Below are 13,288 nucleotides of genomic sequence, written 5' to 3' on the forward strand. Positions count from 1 at the left end.
AGAGCAAATATCGTAAAATAGTTTTAAATTGAGCACATCTTTAGAATTTCCGATACAGTCTTCAGCGCTGGAGATAAAAATGTTTTCTCTGTACAACGTTGCCATGGTTGACTTTGAAATCCTCGAGTTTGTTGTTAATCAAAAATTCGTTAAAGTTTCACAGAATATGAAATCGATAATAAAACAAAGTCCAAATTTCAAATTTGGGCTTCCAGATGCCCATATTCGCAGGAGGATTACGTCATTCAAAATTCGATGGCTCTAGGTACCATTGTTTTATCACAATGCGAGAAAGATACATACATTTATGCAGATTCTTCATTATTTAATTTCTTCAAATATAATACAGATCGATAATATTTGGTGGCAACGATTTGAAAAGTGATAAAGCCTTTTAAAGGTTTCGACACAAAATGCCACAAGGAAATTAATAGTCCTTCAGGGCAAGTTGTCCCTTTGGACTAGAAATCTGCATTTATGTATATCTGATTCTTGCACTAAGAAAAAGGCGACAGTTCTTACAGCCATCCAATTTTAAATAACGTATATCTATGTACGCGTGGAACTCCACCTATGTACGCGTGGAAGCCCGAATTTCGTATTTTTTTGTTTTGTTATTTATTTCATATTTTTTAACATTTTAATGAATTTTTGCTTAACTAACTCGGTTTGAAATCTTTCAGATTTTATTTTTGTTCAGTTATATATTTAAATTAATTATTTATTATTATTATTATTATTATTATTATTTTTTTTTTTTTTTTTCGCGATGGGAATCTTCCTCAGTACTGTAAAATGAAGATATTCGTATGTGAAAAACTGCGTTATTTTTGCATGCTGTTTTTGAATTTTGACCGTTATAAAATGAAGGTATATGACTAATCTCTTACCATTAAAGAATTGTAGAATTTATTTATCAGTCTGACGTTGCATTGTCTACTTTCAAGCGATATGATAGCGCATTATCGGTTACAGTTTCCACCTCGTTATCTTCCAACTTAGCAAAAACCGTTACTCTGATAACTTCCTGGTAAGTTCCCTTTTACAACTTAACTATTGGAGGGTTCGTTTCTCTTTTATTAAGATTAGCCAATGGGAAAGCGTGAAGAGAACAAACGGAAACTTTCCGTTTCGAAGATGAAAGTTTTATAATCGGGAAGCAGATCATGATATTTCTCAAACCTAGTTTGTTCACTACGTGTTTTATTTCGCATTTTGAAAGATATCGTTCGATTCTGCAATGAGAAAATATTTTCGTCTCGAAATTTTTTTGGACTATACGTTTTGGCTTCACCATTCAGTAAGCACGATTTTAGATATCTAGAATTGAAAATTGAAAGTTTAAAAGCTTAGTTATGTGTGCCAAATTTTAATGAAACACTAAAAGTTGATTTAAAAATGTTAAAAACTGAAAAATTGAAGTAATGTGTATTTTATAGTTAATTACTTATTAATGAAAATAATTTTTAGTGTCCCTTAAGTAAAAGTACAAAAAAATTTCTTGAGGTTATAATTATATCTTGGAGATTTGTTTTTTGAATTAATCAAGATTAATTTTGTTTTAAAAGATTAATAATTCGTTTCCGAATTAATCCTAGTATGCGTAAATTTAAAAAAAATCAGCAAAACTAATAGTGTATGTTTTGAACTGTGTGATTCTCTGAAATTGGTATACTTTTTTTTTCATATAATTCTTGGCTTGAAAATAAAAATTTAAATAATATTTTTTAGCCAATGCGCAGTATATGTATATTTTCGCTTTTTGAAGTTTTAGCTAATATTTAGGAATAAATAAATTGTTGTTTTTCTGCTTTCGTTAGAAATTAATACAGAAAATTTAATTTGCTAGTTTAGTTTTGATTACATATTTCTGTTTGTTTCTCATTTTAAAAATAGTTCATTTTAAATTTTATCTTTGTTTGCATTCCTAGTGATTGACAGAAATAATTATTAAGAGATTTCCGGAAGCTCCCCGTGCCCAGATATCTCGCGAAAGCTTTCTTCTTATGAATTATATCTACCAGTATTTCTTGCTTATCAGTTGCGTCAGGCCCACCAAGTGGGTGAACGGTTAAGTCCTTGAACACTGGTAGTTCGGTCCCAATTTCGAATCCCGCGAAGCCTGTTAGTCTCTCCCTCCTGTTAGTCCTTTACGGCGAAACATGTAAATAATAATAATCAGTTGCATCAGTAGCGAGAGGATTAAACCTTGAAACAATGCTTGTTTGTCCCAAACTCAAAAAGAAACAAATGACATTGGATTTTCGGGATTTTTCCCATGTATCAGCTAAATACGATCAGTTTTTCCCACTTGAGCGTTTTCCAATAAGCTGCCCAGCCAATTAGTGTTAGCGATTTTGACTGCCTTTGCGATGGGCGCGGATTCGCGGAGGTGACATGGTTGTAAATGTCCCAGGAGGCAACGGTATCACCTGTTAGGTACATCCATTACGAAATGGCCACCAACCACTTCCAGTCCTTGTAGAGTCACAAGGTTAATTAATATTAAACAAAGCGCCCGGCCATTAAAAAAATTGTTTCGGTAAGTGTTTACATTTGGGTGCCCCTTGTTTGTTTGGCGATTCTTTTTTAACGCCAAGAAGGAAGGGATAATTTCAAGATGGCCGCTACACAAAACCAAAATAAGAAGTCAAATAACTGCTCAAACTCGGTATCCATGTGCCCATCGATCTATTTTAACTTGAAAAAAAAATATATATATCAGAGAATTGCACAAACTAGGCATTGCGCACTACCTTTGTGCTATACATATCGATTTATTTTCACAAAAAAAAAAAAAAAAAAAAAAAAAAAAAAAAAATCAGGAAGCTAAAACAAAGTTAAAACTATCACGCTAACCAGAAATAGGATTTCATAGCCAAAATTGAACAAAATTTGTTAATCGTAGGGGCACTCAATTCTACGCCACAGCCTATTTTTCAATAATAATAAGAAGAAATCTGAAAGTAATCCCTCTTTTTAACTTTCAGATTTTATATTACGCCCAAAGGGACTTTTTTAACATTTTGTGTGTGTTACCTTTACTTATTAAATATCATGTTCTTCGCACTTAAACCATAAAATTCAATTCAAGAGCAATATCAAAAAAAAAAAAAAAAAAAAAAAAAAAACTCGCGCATAAAATAACCGTGCTTTGGAAGATACACGCCATGTTAATGGAACGCTTTGAAATCGTTGAGTTTGTTAATCAAGAATTCGTTAAAGCCTTACAAAATATGAAATAGGTCATAAAACAAATTCAGAATTCCAATTTACGGTTTCCACTTGCCCATATTCGAGTGGAGGACTAAGCTATTCAGAATTCGATATCTCTAGGTAACGTTGCTTTTACATCCCATACATTCACGCAGATTCTTTATTATTTAATTCCTTTAAATATAATACAGGGCTCTAACATTTGGTGGTAAGAATTTGAAAAGTGAAACGCCGTTTTATAGTGGACAACGCAAAATTGCCAGTACCAAATTATTAGCTCTTCTAAAAAATTATCCCGTTGAGCTATTTACTTACATGGAAGTATTATTTTTTCTGTATGCGTCATAGAAAAATCTAATATGGAAAGGAAGAGGAAGGAATAAAGGACAGGAATGGAATAAGGAAAAGGAATGGAATTCAATACTCCTGGAAAGTTTAAGAAAAGCCCTTCTACATAGAAATCAGGATGTTGACTGATAGTCCAGAAAAGAGGCTATGAGATGGAGCATTTAGAGAATACGCTTTGCATTCTAAACGGCCACGAAATTATTCTAAAAACTTGTAAACACCCTGTTTCCCTATATATAAGCAATGAGAAAATCCTCTTAAATTTTTAGTCCAAAGAGGCTTTGTCCTTGAAGAACTATTGTTTTCGTTCTGCGATTTTGCGTTGAATCACTTTTCAAACTGTTGCCACCAAATTTTAGAGTCCTGCATTATATTTGAAGAAATTAAATAATGAAAAATTTGCATAAATGTATGTATATTTCTCGCATTGTGATTAAACAACGGTCCATAGAGCCACCGAATTTTGAATGACGTAATCTTCCTACGAATACGAGTATGTGGAAGACCAGATTTCAAATTTGGAGTTTGCTTTATTATCGATTTCATATTTTGTAAAACGTTAACGAATTTTTGAGTAACAAACTCAACGATTTCAAAACTAGCAATGGCAACACTCTACGGTTTTTGTCTCCAGCGCGCGGAACTCTGTATCGGAAATTCTAAAGATAGGCTCATTTTAAAATAATTTTGCGACATTGCTACTGAACAGAATTTTATGGTTTAAGTGCAAAGAACATGATGTTTAATAAATAAAAGTAACACTCCAAACGTTAAAAAAACGCGCCTTTGGACGTAATTTAAAATGTGAAACCTTTCAGATTTTTTAAAAATTTTGTACAAATATTTTATTTTTGTGGTTTCTATTTTCTGCTTTTCTTCTACAGCGGTACGCGTGTGGACATGAAGCATTCAGTTCTGTGGAATATTGTGGCACGCCTAATTGTGCAAGTGGAATTTACAAGAGTGGAAGTCAATCAAGCGAAATAAAAAAAAACAAGTAAGGCAATTCTTTTTCAAAATATGCAGCAAACACTGTTTCGGACATAAGTGAATAATTTGATGAGCCAATTCAATAAGTCACTGAGATACACTAGAAATCCATTACTTATAAATTTATATGCTGTCTTTCTGGTAACTCGATGTGAGAGCTAACATTTTTCAAAGAATTTTCTATCATACCAAATTGGGTCAATATATCACACTTTTATAAACTTGAATATACTTTTAAAAATGATATACAGTTCATAATGTGTAACTGATTTACTTTATCAGTAATAATACAATATGCTTGAAAATACAAACGAATTACTGTTCTATAATGCCAATTTTTTCTTTCATTTTTGTCATGTAATAATAATATAATATGACTTGTGTTTTTGTCATGTAATAACAGTGCCTTATATCTCAGATAAACTCTAAAAAAAAAAAAAAAAAAAAAAAAAAAATACTGTCCTCGTAGAAAGATTTTATACCAAATCCAATACAAATATGCTCTCTGAAACAGTATGTGCAACAATGTAGAAATTCCAAAAATGAGTAGTATTATTGTTAGACATTGTTACAATGTTATTCTTATTATTATCATTATTGTTGTTGTTTTGCACATTATTATTATCATTATTGTTGTTGTTTTGCACTGTGTTATTTCGAAACCGTGTGCAAAGGGAATCCCGCGTACATGTAAAAATGTCGAATCAAAGTATTTGTCAATAAAATAATTTTAAAATTCAATTTAATTTTTAAAAAATGGATTGAAAGAATATTTTTATGAAAACTGTACACAATTCGCTTTGTTGAAGTAATATCAATTTGTATGGTTTTATTTAAAATGATTCACTCGAATTGTGTTGAAGAGTGTGTATGCCATTTAATATGAATAACATGATAAATACAGGATTATGTTACAGAAACTGCTACAGGATTTTAAAGAAATTCATTCAAACCTTATTTACTTGAATTCAGTCACTGTTAAGGACAATATCTGAAAATACAGAAATCCGTAATATGTTTACAGGTTTTTAATGCAGCATTAATTTTGAGCTTTACTCTTGCTAGTATAGTTCATTTAAGGCATACAGATTATTGTCTTTTTTGGAATATTTCACAGTTCTTTTACATCTTCTAAAATGCATCAGTGCATATTAAATTTTGTTTATGGTATGCTCGTCTGGTACTTATTATACTTGAATAAGGGAATATATTACTAGTACAAATATATAGAATTTTTAGGCCAATAAGATTGTAGAAACGTTAGGTTATTTCGAAGCAGGAGACATGAAAAAGAAGCAATGCTCTCACCGAGACTCGAACCTTGGACTTCTCGAATATGCGCCGAGCATGCTCACCATTACACCACGAAGGCTTGCTAAGAAGGCGGAAGAAATACCCTATATGCTCCCCCTTTTAAAGGGCGACTGGGGATTAGCGGACCCAATCGCCAAACCCTGGTGGTGGAGTATCATCATCCACCACATTTTTAGTTCGGGCGCCACTGTAGAGACATTAGGTTATTTCGGAGCAGGAGACATGAAAAAAGCAGCAATGCCGTGGCCGGGACTTGAACCTCGGCCTCTCAAATACGCGCCGAGTGTGCTGACCATTACACCACGAAGGCTTGCTAAGAAGGTGGGAGAAATGCCTCATAAGATAAAATCTTATTTTGGGAGCATGCTCTACATTTTCCCATTTTTTTCATACATTCTTTGAAAACGCTCTTCCTTTACAGAGGGTGCTTACACATTTTTAGAAACATTTCGAGGCCATTTTAAGTAATGTTTAAAATGTAAAGACTATTCCTTAAATGTACGATCTGATTTTTTTTTCCCTGGACTGTACATCGTCATTTCCATGATACAAGGGCTTTTGGTAAAATTTCCAGGGGTAATGATTTCCATTCCTCTTCCTTCACTTTCCAGAATACTTCAATAGTGGTAGGTTTGCGCTTAGAAAGAGTTGTTTTCAAAAGATCAAAAATACAATATTTCATACTTAAAACGTCAGGAGACTTCGGAGAAATACGTTGAAAAGGCATATATGCAATATCTATTGCAGTCTTTATTTTTTCAAGAGATGCCGTGGTACTTTTCTAACTATGATCTGTTTTTTTGTCTTTATGAAGTTTTCCTCTTTAAAATTCGTTGGGATTAAAAAGAAAATGGCATTTCTTCAGTAAATATCAGATCGGATGTAACTTTCTCCTTATAGTATGTTACGTTGATTTTAACATTTTTGTCCACTCTTTTTATTTTTAATTTCCCACTGGAAGAGAGTCCTGGGACAATAATAAACGCCTTACTGAAACCTTTTTTGCATTGACGAAACCAGGTTTGAACATGTTTCTTTCTTCGTTTCCCCCACTATAAAGTAAATGCATGCCTCATCAAGAATTACAATGTTTTTCCATTTTATCTCCTGCTAAATAATTTTCGCACAGGATACTACCAACTATTCAGCGTTAAGCCCCGTGCCTCGGTAAAAGCTAGTGAACATTCTGTATTTTAGCTTTTTTAAATTCTAGATCATGGTTTATTATTTCTTTATTTCTGCAAATGTATTTAAAGACTTTGCAATTTATTTCTGAGTCGGTGGATTTGCTCTTGTTACCAACGGCCTAACTTTAGAAATATTCGAAACAGTACCTTCTTTTTTCGAATATTCGTTTGAAGTCTTCTTTGCATGTAAGAAGTAATGACTGACTGTTTTTCGCTTTCCGATTAATAATGCTCCTGCTTTTGCACTTAGTAATATTAATAAAAAAAAGCGCCCAGAAGAAATCGAAACACAATTGCGAAACTCGGCAAGAATGTAGTCTGGTAAGAGATATGCATTTGGACGCCAATGAGACAAGGGTAAGTGCGGTATCCGCATATGAGTTGTGCAGCTGGAAGAGTTTAAAAGCATTGTTTCTCGTCCCGCAAGGCTATTCAAACGAATCTGTAGACTTAGCTGGACGGTGCTGTGACTAGAGATACCTCTGAGGCGTAATCGACGGCAGTACGAAGAGTTGTCGGATTTCGAGGAGGGATGTATAGTAGGCCTCAGAGAAGCAGGTTTGTCGAACAGGCGTATCGGCTGCCACTTCGGTCGGTCGGAGTGATATGGTAGTTGCTCGGTGTTGGCGACAATGGATCACGGAATGTCTAGTCTACAGTTGCGGAGGGTCAGAGTGTCCCAGGAACACAAATGAGCAAGAGGATCGCGAAATCATAAGAGCAGCCACTTTCGCATTAACAACGCCGCTAGCATCTATTCGACGCCATTTACCACCTTCAAGGTATCTGGTGGTATCAAGGGAAACCATTCGGAGACGACCGGCCGAAGCCGCCAACATCCATTAAGACGCCTACATCTGATCCCACATCATAGGCAATGTCGAACAACCGGGAGTGAAACCGACCGGAGGGGTGTGATCTTCAGCGATGAATCCTGAGTCAGTTTCAATACTTATGACCAACGCACACGCGGTGGAGGCGGCCAGACCAGTGGGCCGACACGGCATTTGTTGTCGAGGGCATACGGCGATTGCAAAGGTGTGATAGTGTGGGAGCAATTTGTTAGGACACACGATCACCTATAGTCGTCCTTCAAGGCGATATGACGGCTCGCAGTTACGTGGACGACATTTTAACGCCGATTGTACTGCGTATGCTATCAAGCCGCCCAGGTGCCACCATTTATCAGCAAGCCAACGCTCGTCCACCTACTGCGCAACTCTCTCAACAATGTCTTCAAGGATATGAAGCACTTCCGTGGCCTACCAAGTCACCAGACATCTCGCCACTACAACATGTTTGGGACACGTTTGGAAGGCAACTGCTCGGAGTATTGGTGAATTAACTGCCCATTTGCAAAGATTAAATCTCGCGCAGGGAGTCATAGGTTACCTACTTGATTCGATGCCAGGCCCTGTTTCGGCTTGTGTAGTCCTTTATCATGTTAAGTTTCGTGATAGTAGTTAGTTTCCTTGCGGGCGCATATGCTGTTGCCAAAATTTTTACTCCAAGTTATTTTTTAAATAAAATAGCTCTGAAAATGTGTAAACACCGTCTGTATATTCTGCAAAAACTCCTTGAAAATGAGCATGCATCTTTTTCGTACATTAAATAAAGCATTTTTAATGGAAGATGGCATGCATTATTGTTATTTGATAAGGAATATTTAAATTGCACTTCAGTTACTTTACTTATTCCTTAATTTAAACCTTAACTGAACTGTACGTATAAATTGGTAAACCGTCTCTTCTGATCTAAGTCTACTTTTTAATTTATTAACAGGAACGTCAGTTTTTTGTGAATGAATTAACAGACAACACCATGTATGCCTATGCCTTTCAACTGAGATTGAAATTTACAAGAGTGAAAGCCAATCAAGCGAAATAAAGAGGTAAGTAAGTTATTTACAGCTGCGTGCATTAAACTGTGGATCAATATGTAGTTTGTTCTTATGTACGATCTTATGAAAACTCTTTTTATTATTATTTTTATTATTGTTAGTCCAAAAGGGACCTTAACTCCGTATAAGATATCAGTCCTGAATTTGCGTTGAATCACGATAAACGAGCATAGAGTGACTAATGGACATGGCGCTAACGTCTAACTTCTTAGCAAGTTCTCGAGTAGTTGCATACTGATTTTCTTCCACAACTTCTTGCAGGCGGGCCTCATCAACATCAATAGGCCCACCAGAGTGCACTGCTTCTTGAATGTCATAGTCCTTGTTGTTTTTGAACTTTCGGCCACCAAACCTTCCACAGTATCAAATGATACAATATTAGTACCTAAAGCTATACACATGAATTGATGGCATTCTGTAGCTGACTTTTTGCGGCAGAACTGGAAGTAAATGATGATTATAATCTGGTAGTGTGATAGTTCCATTTCGGACACATGTACTTTATGATAAGAATATTTTTTTTACAAGTTTCACAATACGGCGTTCTAAAGCAAGCCTCTTTCTTTTAAATGCCAAAAATCGTTTCACAAAATATGATTAAAGCCAACGCGAACTGTTTGCGCAGACGATACTTGCGGTGGTGGAAAACTTTCGTCAAAATCCGATATATGGCGCACTTGTGAAGGAAATTATGCTTAATAATACAGCTAAAAACAATAAAGAAAATGGGTAGCAGGAGTGAATGCAACAGCTGATTGGTAGCCTGCGAGCTCATCGAAAGGGTAAGAAACCTTAACAAACCATTTTAGGCGTTCGTTAAAATCTGAAACCTTTCAGACTTTTTTTGTTTTTGTTCTCACTATTATTATTATTATTATTGCTGTTATATAATTACTGTCTCTTTTCTCTGAATTCTGAAACTATACGTTTATACCTTAATTGCACTTAATTTACAATCTGAGTAAACTCATTAAGCTGTTTAGGGACTTTTCGTCCTTCATAATAACCACAATAAACAAGTGAAGTAATAAAATATTTTAGGTACTTCAAAATAAAGCGCACAACAAGGAGAATAACAAAAATAAACTTCCTCCTCTGCTAATATAATAGTTTTTCAATATTTGAATACCTAAATATTAAACACTCAGAAACCTAGTTGCTATCTAAAATGCTTTCTCGCCGAACGAATAAAAATTTAATTCGCCAGCAATTAAGCATTGCATTAGAAAAACGTAGGATAATTGTACTGCTCGCCTAAGCTGCCAAAGATCTTTCTTTCTCTCTAAATTTAGATTATCAGAGGCAGAAACAGTCGAACACTGATCGTTCGATCCAGGTTTCAATGCTGACGAATGGACTGGCTTCATAGGTATTTTTGTGGGAGTATCTATGTTAGAGAAAAATAAGCCAGTTTCTATTAAAAAATTCTTCATGAAGGCGTCAGGTTTAGAGATACAATTCTTGTGCACTTTACCAATTAAAATAAACAAACAAAAGCTAAACGTAGATTCTCGCGCTAATGTTATTTAATTTAATTTTTAATTTTGGGGGGCAAAAGACGAAGTAGTTAAAATTTGGCAAGATTTAGCATGCTAATTTAATGCACCGTAGAAAGCCATACAGTTACAGTTAAAACATTTTAAGATATATTTTTTAATTCGCTTTTATCCTAGATTAGAATTTTGAATGAAAACATCATAAATATTTTTGCTAAATATTCGCTTTTAAACGTTAATGCTAACTCAAATATCTTTATTTAAATTAACGTTAATTAACGAACTTTAAGAAAGTCTTTTTTTTTATGTATAAAGTAGTATTATAATGGAATTTTTATCAGACATAATTTTCTAATTCGTTTGCAGGGACATTGATTGGTAAGCAATAATGTGCATGGAAACCCATCGATAAGAAATACGAAGCTTGGCACCATTTCCATACAATACTATGTATGGAAATGGATTAACAAACATTACATGTGCAAAAACGAATTGACAAGCCATACTATGTATGGAAATGGATTAACAAACATTACATGTGCAAAAACGAATTGACAAGCCATACTATGTATGGAAATGGATTAGGAGACAATAAGTGTGCAAGAACGGATTGACAAACCATGCTATGCATGGAAATGGATTAAGAGACAATACGTGTGCAAGAACGGATTGACAAACCATACTATGTATGGAAATGGATTAAGAGACATTAAATGTGCAAAAACGAATTGACAAGCAATACTATGTATGGAAATGGATTAGAAGACAATACATGTGCAAAAACGAATTGACAAGCAATACTATGTATGGAAATGGATTAAGAGACAATACGTGTGCAAGAACGGATTGACAAACCATACTATGTATGGAAATGGATTAAGAGACAATACGTGTGCAAGAACGGATTGACAAACCATACTATGTATGGAAATGGATTAAGAGACATTAAATGTGCAAAAACGAATTGACAAGTAATACTATGTATGGAAATGGATTAGAACACAATACATGTGCAAAAACGAATTGACAAGCGATACTGTGTATGGAAATAGATTAAAGACATTACCACTGGCAAAAATGTGTTGATTAAGAAGCAATGCTATGCGCAGAAATGGATTGACAAGCAATAAATACTACATCTTGCTTGTCAATCCGTTTTTGCACATATTTTTGCACTGACACCTTTCGCATAGAGAGCAGAATTGTAACAGTGGAAGGTAATCAAGTGGAATGAAGAACTATGTAAGTCTGATTTTACAGTTTGCATAACAAGTTTAAAGAATAATTAACTAAGTTTTTTTTTTAATTTCCGGAAAATTACTTTTTAAATATCTCATTAATATAAAATGACAATAATTTTGCATAAATTAGTATTACTTTAAAATTTTGAAATATACTGTCTGATGAAATTTATGTACTTATATTAAGGCATCTTGGCACCATTTGGCCATTTTTTATGGAAAATGCAAAAGTTATTATGAATGCAATTTGGTGGATTTCGCAGCTTTTTTTGAAAAGATTCTCAAATGATCCATATTTATCAAGCAATCCAACTTTATAAACATACATTAGCAATTTAAGATATCAATTTTAATTACTAAATGAGAATTACGTGGTGTATTAAAAAATAGAACACTAATATTCTTCTCCAAATCTTTCCGTAATTTGTTTTTCTCTATTTCTCCTTCCCAATAACAAAACGATATGTTTTCAGTTAAAAAAACATCAAAGAATTGTAGAATTGTGAAAAGCTAAGGTTCAGCTAGCTATCTACCAAACGCCAAACACATCTTTTCGTTGTTCCCTTTAGAAATTTGGCGGCAAAATTCTATATTCCCACAAAAATTTCACCGCTGTTTTCTTCTATACTAGCACACTCTACAAGCGCATATTTTAAATTTAGTTTTAAGGCCAAAAATATCACGATTTGTTTATAAAGGGCATTGGAACTTGGAATACAACAAAAAGAACGAATATGATAATAGTGGTTTTAACTAAAGGACTGTTATAAGCATGGTTGTCTGAAGAATGGTAATGGACATAGTTGCCAGATTGTGGCATATTCTGAAATTTTGGCGATTTCTACAAAGTAGTTACGGTAAGAACGTAAGTACCAAATTGTAACTACAAATGTATTTTTGGGTATTGTTTTCATTAAAATGGTCTTTTAGATCTTATGAGATACCATTTGATTCTTTTTCAGAATGTACTTTTTTATGACAATTTTTTAAAAGGTTCTTTTATTCCTTTAGAATAAACATTTCAGTAGGAATGGGAAATAAATGTAATATTTTGGGAGCTATTTATATGTCTTAAATTTTACTACTGTACTTTTAGATTGGTTATTATAATAAAATGTTAATTATATTCAGCATTTATCGTGCTCATGAAAGTCTTTAAGTATCCTTTATTTTCGCAACCATTGGTAGTAAACATTTACTTCCATATACAAAAAATGTTTTAAATAACGAAAATATTCATTTTATGGTATTACTAAAGTTGAAAAATTCCTTTTATAAAAATTGCAAAATCTAACATCTATGTGACCCCTCGATAGCTATAGTTATTAGTTAGTAAATGTTTGCAGTTATTCTAAACAATAAAACACAAAACTTTTGACTTCCATACGACAAAAACTGGACGAAATATTTAATTTAAGTTTAAGATCGTTTTCCCGAAAATTCGATTTCGGACACAAATTAAAGAGCGAGGTACTCAATTTTGAAGTTCATAAAATTTAAATACTCATTTAAAAAATGGTTCCTGATGTTAATAGATTAAGTAACAAGCATAAGTGACTTTCATTAAACGTTTTCCAAAATGCTCATTTATTGGAT

The 13,288-nt window shown here is 33.7% G+C and overlaps 1 long non-coding RNA gene across 1 annotated transcript; it reads left to right on the forward strand.

Annotated features, from left to right (window-relative positions):
• The first annotated feature begins 1,159 nt into the window (after positions 1-1,159).
• LOC118195935 (uncharacterized) lies at positions 1,160-12,825 on the forward strand. The gene is made up of 4 exons (XR_004759343.2): positions 1,160-1,300; positions 4,449-4,561; positions 8,838-8,946; positions 10,818-12,825. It is a non-coding gene; the product is annotated as an uncharacterized LOC118195935 (long non-coding RNA).
• The last annotated feature ends 463 nt before the right edge of the window (positions 12,826-13,288 follow it).

Source organism: Stegodyphus dumicola, chromosome 2, assembly GCF_044657685.1.
Source record: "Stegodyphus dumicola isolate Sdum_Otavi_A_Nest chromosome 2, ASM4465768v1".
Taxonomy (NCBI): domain Eukaryota; kingdom Metazoa; phylum Arthropoda; class Arachnida; order Araneae; family Eresidae; genus Stegodyphus; species Stegodyphus dumicola.